Raw genomic sequence first — 24,474 nt, 5'->3', positions numbered from 1 at the left:
AAAATGACAGGTAACTTTTAGAGGGAAACCAAACTGGATCTCAGCTGACCTTCAACCTAGACTCTCAAAACTAGGAAGTCTTAGAATAATATATGCAGTGCTCTGAGATAAAATGGATGCCAACCAAAAATACTATACCCAGCAAAATTCAGTTTCATAATTGAGGATGAAATAAAAACATTCCATAATAAACAAAAGTTAAATGAATTCACAACTAGAAAGCCTGCACTACAAAACATACTCAATAATATATTTTATTAAGAAGAATGAAAAATAAAAATGAAAACCAGCAAAGGAAGGAAATGCACTGAAAGAACAGTGAATCAATGGAGAAATTAATTCAAAATAAAAACCAGAAATAAATCAAAATTACAGGGAATAAAAATCATATCTCAATAAGATTGAATGTAAATGGCTTAAACTCATCAGTCAAAAGACATAGACTGGCAAATGGATTAAAATACAAGACCCAACAATATGCTGTCTACAAGAGATTCACCTCATAGGCAAAGACATCCACAGACTAAAATGATGGGGAAAAAATATCATTCATGTGGATCTCGTAAAAGAGCAGAGGTTTCTATCCTCATATGAGATAAGGTGGACTTCAAGTCAAAGTTAATCAGAAGGAACAAAGAAGAACATCTCATACTGCTTAACAGAATTATACATCAACAAGACATAAAAATCATAAATATTTATGCCCCAACAATGATGATGTACATACATCAAACAAACCCTTCTCAATTTCAAGAAGAAAACAGACCACAACATAATAATACTGGGTGACTGTAACATGCCTCTCTCACCACTGATTAGATCCCCAAAACAAAAACTAAACAAAGAAGCTATAGAACTATAAAATACAATTAATAATATAGACTTAACAGATATATATAGAATATTTCATCTATCAATGATTGAATACACTTTCTTATCAGTAGCACATGAAATCTTCTCTAAAATACCATGTTGTTGGCCACAAATAACACTTAGCAAATACAAAAAAAAAAAAAAAAAATAGAGCTAATACCTTGCATCCAATCAGATCATAATGGAAAAAATTAGAAATCAATGATAAAATAAAAAATAGAAGCTACTCCAACACCTGGAGTCTAAATAATTTGCTATTAAATGATGAATGGGTAGCAGAAGAAATCAGGGATGAAATTAAAAAAATACTTAGAGGTAAATGAAAATAGCAATAAGACATACCAAAATCTCTGGGACACTATGATGGCACTGCTAAGAGGAAAGTTCATTGCACTGAGTTCATTCAGTAAAAGAATAGAAAGTCAACAAATAAATAACCTAAAATTATGTATAAAAACCCTAGAAAAAGAAGAACAAATCAACACCAAAAGCAGTAGAAGACAGAAAATAATTAAAATCAGAGCTGAAATCATTGCAATTAAAACAAAGGAAACAATCCAAAAAAGAAACAAAACAAAAAGCTGGTTCTTTGACAAAAACCCATAAAATTGATAAGCCCTTAACCACTCTAACAAAGAAAGAGAAAAAACTCAAATTACTAAAATTCATGATGAAAAAGGAAATATCACAATGGACTGCACTGAAAAACAGACAATAATCAGAACCTATTTTGAAAATTCATACTCTAATAAAATAGAAAGTTTTGAAGATATCAACAAATTTCTAGAGACATAAGACCTACCCAAATTGAATCAGGAGGACCGACACAATTTAAACAGATTAATTTCAAGCAATGAAATTAATGACTCCATCAAAAACTTACCAAGAAAGAAAAGCCTAGGACCAGACAGATTTAGCTAAGTTCTACCAGACCTTCAAAGGAGATCAACACGAATACTCCTCAAATTATTCCATGAAACAGAAAAAGAGGGAACACTTCCAAAACCATTATATGAAGCAAATATTACCCTGATACCCAAACCAGACAGACACTTCAAGGGAAGAAAATTTCAGACCAATATTCTTCATGACCAATGTTCACAGATGCAAAAATTCTTAATAAAATACTGGCAAATCACATACAAAAACATATTTAAAAGATAGTGCACCATGATCAAGTGGGGTTCATCCCAGGGATGCAAGGTTGGTTCAGCATTCAGAAATCAAAAGACATTATTCATCACAGCAATAAACGTAAAGACAAGAATCACATGATTATCTCAATAGATGAAGAGAAAGCATTTGACAGAATACATCATCTGTTCATGTTCAAAACACTAGAAAAACTAGTGATACTAGAAATAAACCTCAACATTATAAAAGCTATATATGCTAAACCCAAGGCCAACATCATTCTAAATGGAGAAAAATTGAAAGCATTCCCTCTAAGAACTGGAACAAGGCAGGGATGCCCTTTTTCACCACTTACATTCAACATAGTCCTTGAAACTCTAGCCAGAGCAATTAGACAAAAGAAAGAAATTAAAGGGATACAAATAGGAAAAGAAGAACTCAAACTATCCCTACTTGCTCATGACATGATTCTGCATTTAGAAGACCCAAAATACTCCACCAGAAAACTTCTAGAACTAATAAATGAATTCAGCAAAGTAGCAGGATATAAAATTAACACCCATAAATGAATTGTATTCCTATATGAATATCAGTGATGAATCAACTGAAAGAGATATTAGGAAAACTATACCCGTCACAATAGCCTCAAAGAAAATGAAATATTTGAGAATCAATCTAAAAAAAGAGGTGAAAGACCTCTGCGATGAAAATGAAAGCAAGAAATTGAAGACCTTAGAAGATGGAAAGATCTCCCATGTTCTTGGATAGGCAGAATTAATATTGTTAAAATGGCCAAACTACCAGAAGCACTACACAGATTCAATGCAATTCCTATTAAGGTTCCGACGATGTTCTTCATAGAAATAGAAAAAGCAACTGTGGAATTCATTTGGAAAAATAAGAGGCTCATAATAGCCCAAGCATTCCTCAATGAGAAAACTGAAGCAGGAGGTATCACAATACCAGACCTTAAATCATACTAAAGAGCTATAGTAACAAAAACGGCATGGTATTGACACCAAAACAGACATGAAGACCAATGGTACAGAATAGAAGATACAGAGAAAAACCCACATAAAAATGGTTATCTCATATTAGAAAAGGCTGCATAAACATGTATTGGAGAAAAGATAGCCTCTTCAAAAAATGGTGGCGGGAAAACTCAAAATCCATATGTAATAAAATAAAATTAGATCCCTCTCACCCTACACAAAACTCAACTCAAAACTCAACTCGAAGTGGATCAAGGACCAAGGTATTAAAGGTATTAGACCAAGACCCTACTCTACTAGAAGAAAATGTAAACCCAAATCTCCATCGTGTTGGCTTAGGAACCAAATTCCTCAACAAGACTCTGAAAGCACAAGAGGTAAAATCAAGCATCAATAAATGGGATTCAAACTAAAAAGCTTCTTCAAAGCAAAGGAAACAATCAAGATTATGAAGAGAGAAACTACAGAATGGTAGAAAATCTTTGCCACCTGTATCTCAGATTAATCTCTAGTATATATAAAGAACTGAAAAAACTTAACACCTGCAAAACAAATGACCCAATCAATAAATGGACAAAGGAACTGAACAGACACTTCACAGAAGAAATACAAATAATTAACAAATATATGAAAAATGTTCAGCATTTCTAGCAATTAGAGAAATGCAAATCAAAACTACACTAAGATTTCACCTCACTCCCGTCAAAATGTCAGTTATCAAGAATATAAATAATGAATGTTGGCGAGGATGTGGGGAAAAGGCACACTGATACATTTCTTGTGTGACTGCAAATTGGTGCAACCACTTTGGAAAGCAGTATGGAGATTCCTCAGAAAACTTGGAATGGAACCACCATTTAAGCCAATGATCCCGCTCCTCAGCATATACACAAAGGACTTAAAACCAGTCTACTATATTGACACATCCACATCAATGTTCACAGAAGCTCAAATCACAATAGCTAAGCTATGGAACCAACTTATGTGTGCCATTCAACAAATGGATAATGAAAATGTGGTATATATACACAATGAAAAAGAATAAAATTAACAATAAAATTATGGCATTTGCAGGTAAATGGATGGAACTGGAGACTATCATGCTATGTGAAATAAGCCAATCCCAAAAAACCAAAGGCAGAAAGTTTTCTCTGATAGGCAGATGCTGATGCACATTAGGTTCAGGAGAGGGAAGAGTGGAGGTTCCCTGAATTGGACTTGGAGAATGGGGACAAGGGAGGGTGATGGGATGGGAAAGACAGTAGAATGAATTGGACATAACTTTACTATGTTCATATGTGAATACACAACCATTGTAACTACCCAACATGTACAACCACAAGAATGGAAAGTTAGACTCCATAAATGTATGATATGTCAGAATACATGCTACTGTAATGTATAACTAAAAAAGAACAAATAAAAAATATTTTTAAAAAGGAAAGACCTAAACCTTTACCACAGGTAATTTTATAAGCTCTGCACTCGCATAATTTTTAACTTTATTAATATATCAAACACCTAGAGTCTGACCTTATGATTCTGTCTAATTGTTATTAGCATTTTTTTCTATCTACTGATAAACTTCTTCAGCCTTATCCCTTCCATAGGTGAGTGCAGTCCCATATGGACTACCTCCTACTGAACACCCAGTTCCAAACATTAGATGCTGTGAATTAGTAGAATCCTGGTTGCCACTGCAAGCCTCCTTAGAAGAGTGGTCAGTGTTAGTGGGACTGACTCCTACCCCTACAGAAGGACTCATCAAACACACGGTAAGTCATCTCTCTTCATTAAGGGGGATGATATTACATTGCAAGTCCTATGTTCTAGCAACAGGGACAGTTTGGTGAAATGTTATAACTCTAACTCTGAAAAGCAGTATTCATCATCAAAAATAATAGGATTAAGGGAACTGTCCTTGAAAAGAAAAAGATCAGCAAAAGGTCATTTTATTTTAAATAACTGTTGTATGCCCTTATAACTCTCACTTACCTACCCAACTATTTATTCTATTTATTATTTGCCTCTACTTCTCCTGTTTCTGGCTTTCTTCCCAGGTGGTTAAAACTCTCAATGGGATTAAAGGAAATTTTCGTTTTTATTAAATCTTTCGGGTAATTCTTAAAGTCTTGAATTCCCATCTGCTTTAATCAGTGAGTTTACATCTCATTGTTGCCCTAATTTCTTATTTAAAAATTTATTTTATTAAAAAATGATACATAGAGAATTTCATTTTATGATTTTTAAAATTCCTGGGTTCTTTCCAAATTTAATAAACAAGGCAAATTCCATGTCCTTGTGTTTTAACAAAATAAATAAGTTACAGAATGTCTAATACATTTTTGGGGAATGGCTTCATGAAACACAAGTAGTGTGACCAAATACACTAAGAGATCAGGTCCACTTATTGGCTACATGTCCCCTTTGTTCCTCTCACTTTTCCACCATGCAACCCTGTCTGTTCCATTCACTGTCGTAGAGGATTGCAATGGGGAAGACAGCAGCATTCACTGAACCCCAGCACAGGTCCACAGACTCACTCCTTCTAAAACACTAAATCCAGAGCACACAAGCAAACCAGTCAGATGGAGTGTGGTAGTCAATTTAACCTCAGCTCCCCAAACATCATAGTTTTCCAAACCAACATTAAGAAAAAGGAAGAGACACTTGGAGGCTAGGAAGGAAATCAAATAATGTCTGCTACACAAACATTTTCTAAATATAAACTATAAGCAACCTGAGAGCAGGTACTTATCTTATTCAGTTTCATATTTCCAAAACCAACAGGCCCAACATGTTTTACACTATGTACGTATGCAAGTGTATGGATGAACAGATGGATGATGAAATTATGAGATTAATCATATGCTTCCCTGTGAAAATGCTTTTCAAAACCCTAAGGATAACTGGGCATGGTGGCTCACACCTGTAATCCCAGCAACTCGGGAGGCCGAGGCAGGATTGCAGGCCAGTATCAGCAACTTAGAGAGGCCCTAAAAAACTTAGTGGACCTTGTTGCAAAATTGAAAAATAAAAAGGCTGAGAATGTAGCTCAGTGGTAAAGTAGTGCCCCTGGGTTCAGTTCCCAGTACAAAAAATAACAATAATAATAACCTTGACCCTGAGGATTACAAAAACAACTAGATGGATCATGTTTTAGCCTTATAATTAATTGAGTTTCTCAATTACCAGTAAAAAATAATCAAAATGATGAGTTTTCCACAAGTCAATTTAGACACAAATAAATTAAGATTCAATGTCCTAATCAATGATTCATATAGGCCAACATCATCAGAGTCCAGGGTCCAAGATTCCACTCACACCTTACCTCATTGATTATCAGTCTAGTTGGTTATCAAAGTCTTGACTAAACAAGAGACATGAGCTATACCATACCACAGAAAACCCTGTGGTGCATGAAGCAACTTCTGATGTAAAAACTGTAAACACGAAATATCCTACCTTTGTGGAGAAGGAAGGATCCTATCTGAGAAAGACAGTGACATTCTCTGGTTGGTTTCAGCTGTCATAAGAATAGATAGAAACAAGCAATTCAGTGTTCACTAGGGGACCAGACTTCGGGTGGATATCATGTAATTGGTAAAACAGACTCTTTCAGGCCATTTCCAGGACTCTGATGATTCTCACAGAACTTGAGAACATTGGTAACCAAAGAAAACACCTTTGTCGTAAGTGTGACTCTCTTTTCTTCCTAAGTTTTCATTAAATCTGAGACTTTGTAAACACTGTGCTAACCTTGGAGTATAGTAAAGCGATCAGAATAGTAGATAAGTAGACAACTGATTTAGAAACAAGATGGAAAGCTATTAATTTTAATATATTAGTTAAGATTTCAGGAACTTACTTGAGTGACAACTGTGAAATTTAGCCCAATTAAAATGGGTTAAAAATCAAGTTTCTTTTGATGTCAAAAAATACAATCTGATTACAAGGACATTTACTTTCTAGGAGGGGCAAAACAGATTACAACATATAATATTTTCATATATTTAAATCTTTTTGACTAAGTTTTCTTTTGGAAATATGATTGAAAAAAAGATAATTAAGATTGAGGGAATGATTTAGTCAGCTTTCATGCTACTTTGACTAAAAGACCTGACAAGAACAATTATTAAGGAGGAAAAATTTAATTGGGACCTCACAGTTTCAGAGGTCTCAATCCATGGAGACAGTCAGCTCCATTCCTCAGGGCTCGAGGTGAGGCAGGACATTATGGCAGAAGAGTGTGGCAGAGGGAAGTGGTTCACATGATGATCAGGAAGTAGAGAGGGAGAGAGAAAGAGAGACTCCATTTACCAGATACAAAACATTATACCCACAAAGGCACAACCCCCAAAGACCCGCCTCCTCTAGCCACACCCAACCTGACTTCAGTTACCACTCAGTTAATCCCTTCAGGGGATTAATTCACCAGTTGGGTTAAGGATCTCACAACCCAATCATTTCTCCTCTAAACCTCATCTAAACCATTGTCTCACACATGAGCTTTTGGGGGACACCTCACATCCAAACCATAACAGGAAATAAATCATATGGCTAGTTCTGAGCTCTAAAAATATGTTCAAGATCTAATTCCCACCTAAGCCACTAGTTTGGGAAAGTTCTCAGGATAGATGAGATGAAATAGACACTCTGTAAATATGGCAATCTCAAATCCCATTATGGCTATTTGGAAGCTCTTGAAGTACCAGAAATGTGGTTTATTTCACATAATCAACATTCATATAAATTATTTGACACCCCCCCACCGCCACACACATCCAAGGGCCCTAAGCTAGATAAAGCTGTTTCAGAAGATACACACAAGACCCAAAGATCCTCATCAGGAGAGAAAACATTTCTCAGGCCTTGCCCCGCTAGGGGACTATCTTTAAGGTTTAGAAAGTTGACTAAACAGTTCACAATGGTTCTGAAATTATCCTGTCTTCCTCATTGAGAAATAATTATGTTTAAGATTCACCCTCATGAATCACCTAACAAAAAAGTATTATCTCTGCTATAGTTTACATTTCACCTTTCGGCTTGACTCAGGTACCCTGTGAGAAATAGAGAAGAGTAAAGAGCTCCGTCTGGAGAGGGCAGCAAGGGTAACCGTTGTCCTTTTGCTGTGACCTCCAGGGGCAGAGACAGCATTAGCAGAGGATAGAGAGGTCAGGGTCAGAGCCTCCTAGAGCTTCCTGGGCTTCAAACTCCTTCTGGCCTGAATTCGCCTCATCCTAAAATTCAACGCTGGTGCCACTGACTCTAAGGCTCAAATAATAGCCAAGTTTGGCGTTCATCTTCCTACCAGTAGTTTGCACCTCTTTGCTTTGAATTTTTTAACCTAACTTTGTCTCTGGCATTCACTTAGAATGCGTTCCTCTTTACTTGCTGGTGGAACTCCAATAGTCACCCCAATGGGTGGAGGTCAAATGTTCTCTGGCTCCTCAATTAGAGATGGCTTGAAATTGATCATTAGCACAACTCAGTTTTGTCTGAGGCAGGTCAAGGGGTTAATCTTATGACTCTGTAATATTGAAATAACTTCAAAATTACTAATAGCTGACTTGATATACTATCATATGCTTCAGAAAACTAGATCTCCTTTGAATTTTACCATTGTGATTTCTATTAAAAATAAATGGATGGTTTTATCATATGTCACTTATTGAATTCACTCTGTATCTAAAAATGTTAAATTAGTAGTTTATCCTAAAGATTTTTTAACAACTTCATAAAACATTAAAATCTATAATATTCATATAGAGCAAAACAATATGCTGTCCTAATTTAGAGGTCTAATTTCTAAGGTAATCACTCTAACGTTTAGGTGGGAAAAACTTACATTGAATTAAAGTTGTAAGATGGTAAATAGAATAGTAACTTTGTAAGAAAAATTTTTAAATCATTCATTTCAGTTGGTTTGAAAGGTCATGAAAAACTTACCATAATAACTTAATCTGTGTTTGAGGAAGAATAAAGTCAAACACCTTATTAAGACTCTGTGTATGTGTGTGTAAACAAAAAGTATGGGGCTGGGGATATAGCTCAGTTAGTAGAGTGCTTGCCTTGCAAGCACAAGGCCCTGAGTTCAATTCCCAGTACTGCCCCACCCCCCAAAAAAAGGATGAACAGGAAAATGAGTATAAGATTCACAAGGATTAGAGAATAACCTAGAGGAATTGACTTTATTTTTAAAAATTGCAACAATACAATCAACGTTTCTAAGTGAAAAGAATTGTGCCAAAATTCATAACACCCATGCATCTTTCCTATACAATATAACAGAATAAATGTAGTTTTCCCAAACTACTGCTTTTGATCAAAGAATAAACTTTATAAAAGCTCTTGAAGAAGTTCTGCAGTGATCTACTTGCTTTAATTTTAATTTTAAAAATGGTAAGCGTGATTGAAATAAAGAATACACATTAATCTATAAATCAAAAGGATTTACAATGAGATTATAATTAATTACATGCCAAAAATATCTTATTGAATAGGGTGGTGACCTCAGTTACTTTGTTTAATCACTACAATTCAATTCCCAAACATGAATTTGGATCAATTCCAAATATATCCAATTAAGATTATCAATTCACTAAGAACAGTGACAATAAACCTCAAAAATAAACTCTTTGAAACTTTTCTTTTTGATTAATGTGTCTGTACAAATTTTTATTAGTACTTAGGTGCTTAAGGAATACAATCTTGGCAGGAGGGCCCTGCTGGCCCCAGAATGCCTGAAGGTGATCATTTCCATACACAGTCGCATTGCTTTTCTGTTCCATTACCCAGCACATCAGTTTCCACGTCTCAGGCCCATTTGCAGCAGAACAAAGTCAAAGAATGTTATTCTTGTTGTCTTGTATACATCCTAGAAGTCTCTCAGATGAATAGATTTTTCTCTTAAAATGTAGAAAACTCCTTTATAATTATGATATATTCCTATATGCACGATTATATGTTTTAAATTCAGACTTTTATTTTTCAAGTTTCACAACAACATGTTAGAGTGTCTGAGAAAATAAACATAGTGCCAAAAGGTTACAATACAGTTCCCTAGCTGTATACCACACAGTTACATAGAGATGATTCAGAAACTGGAATAAGAACAAATCATTTCAGGCATCTTATAAGTGAAATTTTACTAATACTAAGTAATTTTCCACTTACATCGATGTCCTCAAAACTATGAGAACTGTTATTTTTTCAGAGGTATCTATTTCTTGTCACATAAAATGACTAGTACTTTCTTAATATTCTAATTGGTACAAAACACTAAGCCAGATAAAAAGGTTTCCAAGGAGCTCCTTTGAATGTATTTTAGAGGGAAACAAAGCAAACCTTCTCTAAACCAAACAAGGGTTAAACAATGTGGCTTATTTATTTTTTTAATGTTTACATTTGCTAATATATGCTCTGTAACTTTGAGACTGCACCTGTTTTGTTTAATCATAATTAACATTCTCAACTAGTTAGAAAGTGAATATGTCTTGATCTCATCTCTGTACATAGCACTTTTATAACGAACTTATATTGAACTTCTTCCCAGAATTCTGCCAAAATCTTTTCTTTGACCTTAATTTCAACCTTGGAATTTGGAGCGACTCAGAACTACAGGACCATTGGCATCTTGGAAATTGTGCATAACCAATGACAAGTGTTGATAAGTTACCAATGTATCTAATCAGTATATTAATGTAATATAAATAAGATGTGTCATTCTGATTTATTGTCAAGCTCTAAAAATTTACATTCAAATATGGATAAAAGCATTCTAGATGTAACCTGGACAGAAAAATCTTGTATGCTTTGTACGTTAAAATTCTGTCATTCAGTTGAAGTAAGATTTATTGTCAGAATTAATTTCAAGATAATCAATGTTAGTAAAAACTGACGAACTGGTCAAAAAAAATGTTAAGAACTTTTCAAGGATTGAATTAAAAAATTACTGAATTATTAGTATTAGGAGATAGTACATTATTGATAACTTTAGGAAAACCACATTGTTTTGGAGACAAGAAATGGGTATAAAATTAATAATACTATGCTTATTAGCAGAAATTAGAATAAAGCTGTATCAGTCTGAGTTTGATCATAAAAAGAGAGTCATGATTAGAATTATGAAAACAGAGAATGTTATATAGATATTATGGCTTCCACAATCATGGTAGGAGATGGGAAGTAAGATCTGGCAAGACATCAGAAAACATTTAACTAACAACTTCAACCTGAAGCACTGGACAATGGACAAGCTCTTACTTGCAGGGAAGATGGTGAAACCATGATCAGAAAAGAGAGTTCAAGAAGCAGTCTAAGTCGGGCAAGGTGGTTCATGCCTTTAATCCCAGTAGCTCAGGAGGCTGAGGCAGGAGGATCTCAAGTTCAAAGCCAGCCTCAGCAAAAGAAAAGCACTAAGCAACTCAGTGAGACCCTGTCTCTAAATAAAATACAAAATAGAGCTAGGGATGTGGCCCAGTGGTTGAGTGTCCCTGAGTTCAATCCCCAGTACTTCTTCCACCCCCACCCCAAAAAGGAAGCTGTCTGAAAGTCACCTCATCTGACCACAGTAATTCTCAAGAATATGGCTGCCAGGGCACTTCCACTTTCCAAATGTTGTGAAAATGGCTAACAGGGAATGCTAACCAGAATCATCCAGCAAAGAAAACTATGAAAAGCTTAGTTTTCATTTGCAGGAGCGATATCTTGGTGCCAAGTTAATACACAACCCATCACTATCCATCAGTATAAACACAGTAGAACTGATTATTGCATTAGCAATTAATATTTGAAAGAAAATCATCTTTAAGAACTGCATTTAATGATCAATTACTTAATTCCATGGAAATATTAAAACTTTCAAGAAAATTCTCCTGAGGAATTTGCCAAGTGTATGTGTATAAATTAAAATGGGGGTTTCAAGATGGCAGACTAGAGAGTGGCTGCATTTCATGTTGCTCCAGGACTCAGGATTCAAGAAGAGGAGATGTTGAGAGACGTGGGACCAACTCAAAGCCGCCGGGTGAGTCTCTCCCATTGGGGAGGCGTCCCGGATGGGGTGGTAGTCCCAGAAGCAGGGAACTTTGTAAAGTAGAGTTGCCCAATGAGACATCCCTACCCCCGCTGGAGCAGTGAACTTGGACAACTGGGAGCATTGGAGAGGAGGATCGCTCAGCATGACGCTGGGACTCGGAGCAACCCACTGGGGCTCTGGGCAGCTGCCCAGAGGAGGAGGTGCGCGGCGAGCTGTTTGGACTCAGAGCAACCGCTCCCGAACACCAGGGGGCTGCCCAGAGGAACAGGAGAAGAACAGCAGGTCACTTGGACTCGGAGTGACTGCATCAGGGCTACAGATGGCTGCCAGGAGGAGGAGGTGTGCAGTGAGTTGCTTGGACTTGTAGCTACCGCACCAGAACTCCAGGCAGCGGCCTGGAGGAGGAGGAGGAGGTGCACGGTGGGTCGCTTGGACTCAGAGCGACCGCACAGAACACTGGGCAGCTGCCCAGAGGAAGAGGAGTGTGGCAGGTCACTGGGACTCGAAGTGACTATACAGGGCTCCAGGTGGCTGCTAAGAAGAGGGGCCGCATAGCCAGGCGATTAGGTGCAGAGCAGGGTCCCAGGACCTAGGTGGCTTCTTGGTGGAAGAGCCACACAGAGACAAGCTGAGGGGCAGAGCGAAGGTTCCAGGACTGCGGGCAGCTTCTCTGAGGAGGGGCAGCCTAAGGAGACTCATCTATGAAGGGCGAGGCTCCCAGGCCCAGGAGGTAGGTCTGGGCCCCTGGGAACGTTGCAGAGGAAGGCTGCCCAGCCCAGGCAGTAGTTGTAGATTGAGGGGAACCTCTAGGAGGGGAACTGACCAGCAAGACCTCCCCACCGGGTGAGGTTTTCCCACAAGGACAGTAAAATCAGAGACACAGGCCCAAACAGGCCTTGCCTAAGCCCACAGCCTAGTTCCCCTTTGGATGACCATTGGTCAACAAGTGGAGGCACCTCTGCCCACTAGCAGGGAATATACCCCACCTGAAGGCCACCACCCCTAGAGAGGGAGTTTCCTTGTGAAGCATCACATTATCAAGTTCCTCCAAGACTTCAGGCTACTGAAGGCTAAGAGGGGATATACTAGAAATCTTCAGGGACATTATAAGTCGATAGAGGAAATCTGCAATATCTCAGCAGTCCACTGATACCTGAACAATATGAGAAAATAAGGGAAGAAAATGCCCCAAACAAATATAGATGTTACATCAATAAAACCCAATGACCGCATGGCAGAAAAATGACAGAAAGGGAGTTCAGAATGTACATAATTAAAATGATCAGGGAAGCAAATGAGGAGATGAAGAACCAAATGCAGGCATTGAATGATGAGATGAAAGAGCAAATGCAGGCATTGAATGATCGCGCCAATCGACAGTTAAAAGAGCAAATACAGGAAGCAAAAGATCATTTCAATAAACAGTTAGAGATATTGAAAAAAAACCAAACAGAAATCCTTGAAATGAAGGAAACAATAAACCAAATTAAGAACTCCATAGAAAGCATAACCAATAGGAGAGAACACCTGGAAGACAGAACCTCAGATATTGAAGACAAAATATTTAACCTTGAAAACAAAGTTGACCAAACGGAGAAGATGGTAAGAAATCATCAACAGAATCTACAAGAACTATGGGATATCATGAAAAGGCCAAATTTAAGAATCATTGGGATTGAGTAAGGCTTAGAGAAACAAACCAAAGGAATGAACAATCTATTCAATGAAATAATATCAGAAAATTTCCCAAATCTGAAGAATGAAATGGAAGATCAAGTACAAGAGGCTTATAGGACTCCAAATATACAAAATTACAACAGACCCACACCAAGGCACATTATAATGAAAATACCTAACATACAAAATAAAGACAGGATTTTAAAGGCTGTGAGAGAAAAGAACCAAATTACATTCAGGGAGAAACCAATATGGATATCAGCAGATTTTTCAATCCAGACCCTAAAAGCTAAAAGGGCCTGGAACAACATTTTTCAAGCCCTGAAAGAAAATGGATGCCAACCAAGAATCTTATACCCAGCAAAACTTACCTTCAAATTTGACAATGAAATAAAATCCTTCCATGATAAAAAAAGCTAAAACAATTTACAAAAAGAAAGCCAGCATTCCAGAACATTCTCAGCAAAATATTCCATGAGGAAGAGATGAAAAACAAAGAAGCAAATCAGAAAAGGAGGAACTATCCTAAAGGAATTGTCAAATAAAGGAGGAACAAAGTCGTGTTAAAAAATAAATAAATAAATAAATACAATGAGCCAAATAACCGGGAAGACAAATCATATCTCCATAATAACCCCGAATATTAATGGCCTGAACTCATTAATCAAAAGACATAGACTGGCAGATTGGATTAAAAAGAAAGACCCAACAATATGTTGCCTGCAAGAGACTCACCTCATAGAAAGAGATACCCATAGACTAAAGGTAAAAGGATGGGGAAAAACATAACATGCACATGGACTCAGCAAAAAAGCAGGGGTATCCATCCTCATTTCAGATAATGTGGACTTCAAGCCAAAGTTAGTCAGAAGGAATAAAGAAGGACATTTCATATTGCTTAAGGGAAGCATAAATCAGCAAGACATAACAATCATAAATATCTATGCCCCAAACAGTGGCTCATCCCTACATCAAACAAATCCTTCTCAATTTCAGAAACCAAATACACCATAACACAATAATACTAGGTGATTTTAACACGCCTCTCACCACTGGACAGATCCTCCAAACAAAAATTGAACAAAGAAACCATAGATCTCAATAACACAATCAATAATTTAGACTTAACAGACATTTATAGAATATACCATCCAACCAAGAGCAAATACACTGTCTTCTCAGCAGCACGTGGATCCTTCTCTAAAATAGACCATATATTATGCCACAAAACTAATGTTAGCAAATACAAGAAGATAGAGACACTACCTTGTATTCTATCAGATCATAATGGATTGAAGTTAGAAATAAATGAAAGAGTAAAAAACATAAACTACTCCAACACCTGGAGATTAAACAATATGCTATTATATGATGAATGGATAACAGAAGATATTAGGAAGGAAATTAAAAAATTCTTAGAAGTAAATGAGAACAAAGAAACATCATATCAAAATCTCTGGGACACTATGAAAGCAGTACTTAGAGGAAAATTTATTTCATGGAGTGCATTCAATAAAAGAAGTAAAAATCAACAAATAAATGACCTAACACTACAGCTCAAAGCCCTAGAAAAAGAACAGACCAGCACCAAAAGTAGTAGAAGACAGGAAATAGTTAAACTCAGAGCTGAAATCAATGAAATTGAAACAAAAGAAACAATACAAAACATTGACAAATAGTTGGTTCTTCGAAAAAATAAAATTAATAAACCCTTAGCCACACTAACAAAGAGAAGGTGAGAGAAAAACCCAAATCACTAAAATTTGGAATGAACAAGGAAATATCACAACAGACACGATTGAAATACAAAACATAATTAGAAGCTATTTTGAAAATCTATACTCCAACAAAATAGAAAATTTCGAAGACATCAATAGGTTTCTAGAGACATATGAATTGCCTAAATTGAACGAGGAGGACATACACAATTTAAATAGACCAATTTCAAGTAATGAAATAGAAGAAGTCATCAAAAGCCTACCAACAAAGAAAAGTCCAGGACCAGATGGGTTCTCAGCCAAGTTCTACAAAACCTTTAAAGAAGAGCTCATTCCAATACTTCTCAAAGTATTCCATGAAATAGAAGAGGAGGGAACCCTCCCAAACTCATTCTATGAAGCCAATATTACCCTCATACCTAAACCAGACACAGACACATCGAGGAAAGAAAAGTTCAGACCAATATCCTTAATGAACATCGAAGCAAAAATTCTCAACAAAATTTTAGCAAATCGCATACAAAAACATATTGAAAAGATAGTGCAAGTGATCAAGTGGGTTTCATCCCAGGAATGCAAGGTTGGTTCAACATCAGGAAATCAATAAATGTAATTCACCATATCAATAGACTTAAAGTCAAGAATCACATGATTATTTCAATAGATGCAGAAAAAGCCTTTGATAAAATACAGCATCCCTTCATGCTCAAAACACTAGAAAAAATCAGGATAGTGGGAACACTCCTTAACATTGTAAAGGCCATCTATGCTAAGCCCATGGCCAATATCATTCTAAATGGTGAAAAACTGAAAGCATTCCCCCTAAAAACTGGAACAAGGCAGGGATGCCCCCTTTCACCATTCTATTCAATATCGTCTTTGAAACTCTAGCCAGATGAATTAGACAGACCAAAGAAATTAAAGGGATATGAATTGGAAAAGAGGAACTCAAACTATCCCAAACTGGGATAGATTCAAACTAAAAAGCTTTCTCTCAGCAAAGGAAACTATCAGCAATGCAAAGAAAGAGCCTACAGAGTGGGAGAAAATCTTTGCCACTCATACTTCAGATACAGAACTAATTTCCAGAATCTATAAAGAACTCAAAAAACTCTCCACCAAGAATACAAATAACTCAATCGACAAATGGGCTAAGGAAATGAACAGACACTTCACAGAAGAAGATCTATAAGCAATCAACAAACATATGAAAAAATGTTCAACTTCTCTAGTAATAAGAGAAATGCAAATAAAACCACTCTAAGATTCCATCTCACCCCAATTAGAATGGCGATTATCAAGAATACAAGCAACAACAGGTGTTGGCGAGGATGTGGGGAAAAAGGTACACTCATACATTTCTGGTGGGGTTGCATATTAGTGCAGCCACTCTGGAAAGCAGTGTGGAGATTCCTTAGAAAACTTGGAATGGAACCACCATTTGACCCAGCTATCCCACTCCTTGGCCTATACCCAAAGGACTTAAAATCAGCAAAGTACAGAGATACAGCCACATCAATGTTCATAGCTGCTCAATTCACAATAACCAGATTGTGGAAACAACCTAGGAGCCCTTCAATTGATGAATGGATAAAGAAACTGTGAGATATATATATATATATATATAAAACAACCTAGGAGCCCTTCAATTGATGAATGGATAAAGAAACTGTGAGATATATATATATAATGGAATATTACTCAGCCATAAAGAATGATAAAACTATGGCATTTGCAGGCAAATGGATGAAATTGGAGAATATCATGCTAAGTGAGTTAAGCCAATTTCAAAAAACCAAAGGAAGAAAGATCTCACTGATAAGTGGATGATGACACATAATGGGGGGTGGGAGGGGTTAGTGTTAGGGTTAGAGTTAGCGTTAGGGAGGGGGGCAAGAATGGAGGAAGGAAGGACTGTATAGAGGGAAAAGAGGGGTGGGAGGGGTAGGGGGAATGGAAAAAAAAAACAGAATGAATCAAACAACATCACCCTATGTAAATTTATGATTACACAAATGATATGCCTTTACTCCATGTACAAACAGAGAAACAACGTGTATCCCATTTGTTTACAATTAAATAAATAAATAAAATGGGAATGTCAATTTTGCCACGATGACATTTCACTAAGAGGAAAAATTAAAAATCCTATGTAACAACTTCCATAATAAATCATTTTCAAAATAAACGTATTTAAGAATGTAAGTACAAATAAAAAAGAAAGTGTTAAAAAAAAAACTAGTTCTCAATTCTTTACTTTGTTCTCACTAATCAACTTCTCAATAATAACTCCATAAGAATACTCTGAAAATATTTGACTCTATGGGGTTAAAAATTAAGCAAAAACTAACTTAAATGATTATTATTCATGTTTTGAAGATGAAGGTTTTTTAAAGTTTGCTTTGTACAACATACAACTAAAACCATTTTCCCGATATAAATTCTATTGGATACAAAAATGTACTAATATTACTAGTTATGCCAGATGAAAGTACACATGCATTTAGTCATGTGGCCACAGTAACAATGGCCATCCAGAGGGTGTGAGGTTAGAGAAACTCTTATTCTGAATCCACAATGTCAGTCCTTCAAAATTTGATAACCCCCAATTTTAATAGTCATAATTTTAAATTTTCATATAAAATTTGAATAATCATAATATTAAATTTTTGTATAAATGTCGCTGGCTCTTTGCGGTACCAAATCCGCGAATATTTGTCACCGCCTGCAGCAACAATTTTCACGGGTCTTATGGGTGGTGGAGTGGAAACTGAGCCACTTCTATCTCTGGGCTGCTTCCTTGCTTGCTTGTTTATAGAGGATAGAGGAAATGAGGCTTACTTGTTTTGAGAGGAGAGAGAGAGAGAGACTTTGCTTTCAGAGATAGCTATGTCTTCTTAGTTTTCTGCTGCTTCTTACTGGTGCGTCCTGCATCCTGTGAACTAAGGATGTGTCTACCTAAGGTGCTTTAGTGATGCGTCTCAGTTCTCCGCTCTGCGATCTGCCTTACGCCACTTTCTGCTTGCTGCTGTGCCGCTTCTTTCTACCAGCTGCTGTCTTCCGCTGTCTCACTCCGCCTACGCTTATATCACCTCCAGGAGGCGGAGAGTAGGGCCCCCACGCCTCTTACGAAAAGATTAGCAAGACGCTAGATGTCCAAGCAGGCACAATTAGGAGTGCTTGAGAACACATGCACATACATTGTATGTGTGGACGATAAATCACCTGAGTGTGCTTATGTCAATTAACCTTCTTGCTGCCGATGTGATCAGGCGCCGTTCTGGCGCAGTCAACATGGCACAGCCCCCAACATATAAATTTTTAAATATTCTTTTATTTCACAAGTTCCCTGTTTTAGTGATATTTAAATTTGGTTTTGACTTTGAGAAAATATTGATCTTATTCTGCCAGTCAGCATTTGGCAAGAAAAGAAATCACATTTTAGGACACATCTCTAAATCATGTCAACACACTGTAACTGGTCTTTTTGAGGACAGCTTTATGTGTGTATAACTATCCTACTCTTTTTTCTTATTAAAACAGAATAAATTTTCAAGGACCACCATCTTTATAATACTTTTCAGTAATCTTACAGCCAGAGCTTTCTGCTTTTAGAGTTCTCTGTTTGTCTTCTTATCTCTCCACCAAATCTGAAGATGTAATAGCAAGAACATCTGTTTTTGTCTTTTTTTCCATACCCAATTAGAATTGTGAATCAGCAAACTTCATGGCAGTCAATCTGAAAATGCATTTGATTTGGTGGGAATACGTGTGTGTTTGTGTGTGTGCGCACACACATGTGCATGTGTGTGTGTTTCCTATGCAGTTGTTTTTTAAGTATGTATCAATCAGCTTTCCACCCTCTAATGAAATACCTGAGATGATTTTCTTATACAGGTGTGTTAGCTTTGCTGCACTGTGACCAAAATAACTGAGAAGAACAACTTAGAAGAAGAATAAAGATTTATGTTGTCTACCTTGTACTTTCAGAGAGTTTTAGTCCATGGTCAGCTAGTCCAAAGAAGAAAAATCATAGTGAAAGGGTGTGGAAAAGAAAAGCTGCTAAGCTCATGGCAGTTGAGAAGCAGAGGGAGAGAAAGAAACCAGCAATGTCCATTCAGATTATTAAACCATCAAAAGATGAGGTTAGAGTCCTTATGATCAAGTAATTTTTTAAAAGCTTCACTGTGAACATTGCTACACTGCCTACCACATGAGATTTGGGGGAACATTCCAGTTCCAAACCAGAAAGAAAGAGAGAAAATGTTTATGTTGTCAAATAGTTTAGGAGGCCCTGCCTCCCAAAGGTTCCAACACCTCCCAGTCTCATCACTGTGGGGGACTAAGGCCTTAACACATGGATCTTTGGGGAACACTTATCCAAAACATAGCAAACTATATTCACAGAATTGTACAACCATCAACATGATCTGATTTTAGAAAAATTCCATCCTCCCAAAAGAATCATATCCATTAACAGGTATTCTCTACCCATCTCCCACAACACTAAGCAAACACTAATCTATTTTCTACCTCCATAGATTTGACAATTTCACCATTTCATATAATGGAATGCTATCATATCTAATCTTTTATTGGATTCTTTGATTTGGGATATCATGTTCAAGGTCCAGAATGTAAATTAGTACAACCGTTACAGAAAACAGTAGGGAATTTTCTGAAAAAATTCAAAATGCACCTGCTATACAATCCTGGAATATCACTACTGGTTATTTATCCAAAGGAAATAAAGTCAATATGCAGAACAGACATTCACACTTGCATGTTTATTCCAACGTTATTTACAATAGCCGAGATATAGAAGTGTCCATCAACAAATTTATGGATAAAGAAAATTTTACATATTGTGTATATACAATAGGCATTGTATATACATTAGGTATTGTATATACACAATGAAATATTTCTCAGTCATAGAGAGGAATGAAATCCTATGGTTTGCAATTAAAAGAATGAAATATGATATGTAAAATGAGCCAAACATACACACACACACACACACACACACACACACACAAACACAAAAAAAAAAAGGCCACGTGCTCTTTCATGTGTAGAAGGTAAAATAAGCTGTCATGAATTAGAAGAATGATTACTAGAGGTTGGGAAGTTGGGGAAGGTGAATAGCTAAAGGAAGTTTGGAAAAAAAGGTACTAAAGCACAGTTAGATAGAAAGAATAAATTCTAATGTTCTGCAGCCTACTGATATGACTATAGTTCTGAATTACCTATCACATGTTTTATGAAGATCCAGAAGAGAGGAGATTGAAGTTTCATATATAAAAAAATGATAAGGACAGGAAAATGGTAGTTACCCTAATTTAATCAGTGCATGCCATTTACTGTGTTGAAGTATCACACCGAACCCCATTAACGTGCAGTTACTACTCATTAATCAAAAATAAGCATCTAATTTAAAAATAAAGAGAAAATGTGGAATTGGATACTATTCAGTCATAAAATCTTCAAAGGGATTAAAGGGAGAGGAGTAAAGGGACGGGAGGGGTATGGGAGGGGGTATGTAACACTTATTTATGAAGGGAAGAAAAAAATAAATGTTTAGGAAATTTTAAAAATCTCATGGTCACTAGAAAATGTGCCCCTCTCTTTAAATAAATTAAAATTATTTAAAAATACTTATGGGCAATTTTGGTATTATTTCTTTAATTTTGGAAAAAGGAAACTTCTTCCAATACAATCAATCAACAAATATATGAAAAAATGTTCAACTTCTCTTAGCAATTAGAGAAATGCAAATCAAAACTACTTTAAGATTTCATCTAACTCCAGTCCAGAATGGCAATTATCAAGACTATAAGCAACAAGAAGTGTTGGTGAGAATGGGGGAAAAGGCACACATACACGTTGCTGGTGGGACTGCAATTCAGTGCAACCACTCTGGAAAGCAGTATGGAGATTCCTTAGAAAACTCGGAATGGAACCACCATTTGACCCAGACTCTTCAGTTTATACCCAAAGGACTTAAAATCAGCATACTACAGTAAGGCAGACACATCAATGTTTATAGCAGCTTAATTCAGGAATAGCTAAACTGTTGGACCAAACTATTGGACTTTCAACAGATGAATGGATAAAGAAAATGTGGTATATACACACAATGAATATTATTCAGTCATTATTGTTGGGGGCCGCTGCCCTGTAGGGCCCGCAGTGGTGGCTGGCCTCGCCCTAAGATGGCGCCGAGAAGCCCAGCTGCAAGTGCTTTCTATTGACTGACTGATCTCCTCTGCGTCCGTGCTTAGCTTGTGATCAGTACATGTCCTCATTACCCACCATTAAGTCTCCACGAGCCAAACGCCTGACCCATTAAGGTGATTGGCTGTTATATCCCATAAAGCTGCGTACTTTGCACAGCGGGGAGAGCAAGCAAGGCAAGGAGCGCAGGCAGCAGCTGTGGGACGAGAAAAGAGAAGAGGCGGCCGCAGCGCAATGAGAGAGGAAGAAGAGAGAAGTGGCAGCTGCACGAGAGAAAAGAAGGAGAGAGAAAGCTGCGCGACAAGAGAAGAAAAAGAAGACGGCGGCGGTGGAGGAGGAGGAAGAACCAGGCACTCGGCTCAGAAGCTCTCCCATAAAAATAAAGACCTTAAAACTTCAATTGAGAGCTGAGTCTTCATTGTACTCACTGGATGAGACAATTATTCCATAAATGGAATATTTACTCAGAAGAATAAAATTATGGCATTTGCTGGCAAATGGGTGGAGTTGGAGAATATCATGCTAAGTGAAATAAGCCAAACCCAAAGAACCGAAGGTCGAATGTTTTCTCTGATATGCAGATGCTAATTCAAAATAAGGAGTGGGGAGGCCCTAAGGGAGAATAGAGGTACTTTGATTAGTCAGTAGGGAGTAAAGAGGGTTATGGGAGCAGGAAGGATAGTAGAATGAATTGGACATGATTACCCTATGTGTACATATGGCTATATAACCAGTGTGATTCTACATCATGTATAACCAGAAAAATGAGAAGTTAAACTCCAAATGTCTATGCTGTGTCAAAATGCATTCTATTATCATGTATAACTAACTAGAAAAAAATTTTAAAAAGAAAAATACAAGGAAACTTCTTCTTACATAACCTACACAAGTGGAGTTGCCATTACTGAATTTATGTCTATCATTTTGCTAAGAAGTAGATTAACACAGAGTGCAACTGGGCTTCTGTGAGGTCCATTAAAGGGTGGAGAGTGGCTGGAATCACTTGAAATACAAATTTGGCCTGAACTAGTCCACATACCAGGCCAGTTCACTTTTCAGGAAAAGATTCTATTCTGCCCTGCCTTCTAAAATGAACTGTCCCCTTGAAGACAGAAAATACTCCCTAGGGTACAGTGAAGATGGAGCATCTCAAAGAAACCCAGTTGAAAAGGTCTTAGCTCTGACTTTCCCCACCTTCCTAACTGTGGACTTGAGTGGCAGGTTCCAGGCAAAACCACAGATTTCACCTCAAGCCAGCACTCTCCCTGGAAGGGAGAAGCCCATTCCTTTGCTCACCAACTGGTCCACCAAAGTTATAGCAGGTAATTTCTCTCACACTTCATAAAAGCGAACTCAAAACGAATCAAAGACCTAGAAACTAGACCAGGAACTTAGCAACTCCTAGAAGAAAATGTAGGATCAATCCTCCAACACATAAGCCCAGACAATGACTTCTTAAATAGAACTCCTAAAGCTCAGGAAATAATATCAAGAATTAATCAATACAATGGCATCAAATAAAAAAAAAAAGAAAAAAAAACTTCTGCACAGAAAAGAAAACAAGAATGTGAAGAGAGAATAGACAGACTGGGAGAAAAACTTTTCTAGCTACTCTTTTAACAGAGAAGTAATATCCAGAATATATTTGAAAAACTCAGTTGAGTTTGGTGGCACACACACACCTCTCAGTGACTCTGGAGGCTGAGGCAGGAGAATGGCAAATATAAAACCAGCCTCAGCAACTTAGCAAGGTCCTAAACAACTTAGCAAGACCCTATCTCAAAATAAAAAATCAAAAGGACTGAGGATGTGGTTCAGTGGTCAAGCATCCCTGGGTTCAATCCTAGGTACCAAAACAAACAAAAACTCAAAAAACTTACCACCAAAAAATAAATTAATTAATTAAATTAAATAAACAAAAAACACATAATCTAATTAATAAATGGGCAAATGAGAGGAACAAACATTTCTCAAAAGAAGAAATACAAAAGGCCAACAAGTATATGAAAAATGTTCAACATCTTTAGCAATAGGAAAACACAAATCAAAACCACACTGAGATTTCATCTCACTCCAGCTAGAATAGTAATGGTCAAGAATACAAACAATAATAAATGCAGGAGAGGATGTGGAGAAGAAGGAACACTTTTACACTGTTGGTCGTATTGTAAATTAGTATACTGTGGAAATCAGCCTGGAGGTTTCTGAAAAGACTAAAAATGGAACAACCATATGACCCAGTTCCCCAACTCTTCAGAATTTATTCTAAAGAATTAAAGTCATTTTACTGTAGCTATACATACGTGCCCATCTTTATAGCAGTACAATGCACAATAGTCAAATTTTAGCAACAACCGACATGTCCACTGATGAAGGAATGGATAAAGAAAATGTGGTATATGTACACAATGGAGTTTTATTCAGCCATAAAGAAGAATGAAACCATGTTTTTGCAGAAAGATAGGTGGACTTGGAGAGCATTATGTTAAGCAATAGCATATTGATCGATATTAAACAATTTTATTTTTATATCATGTGCATATTCAAATATTTAACAACAAATAAAACCATTATGTATAATTAAAATATACCAATAAAAATGAAGAAAAACTTATAGCAGGTGAGAGAGGGAAGGAGGAGGATAAAGTGTTCAGCATAAACTAAAAGTCAGGTCTCCCAACCTGACCAAATATGAATGGAGAATCCTGCCGGGCCTTTAAGTTCCTAAGGACAAACGTACTGAGGCCAAACGTGATACAAGCCTCAATTCACTTCTCCTTCTGTCTGGGATTCAAACCCTTATGCA

This window comes from Sciurus vulgaris (genome assembly GCF_902686455.1).
Source record: "Sciurus vulgaris genome assembly, chromosome: 10".
NCBI lineage: Eukaryota > Metazoa > Chordata > Mammalia > Rodentia > Sciuridae > Sciurus > Sciurus vulgaris.
The sequence above is the reverse complement of the archived record's forward strand: the minus strand, read 5'-3'. Positions refer to the sequence as shown.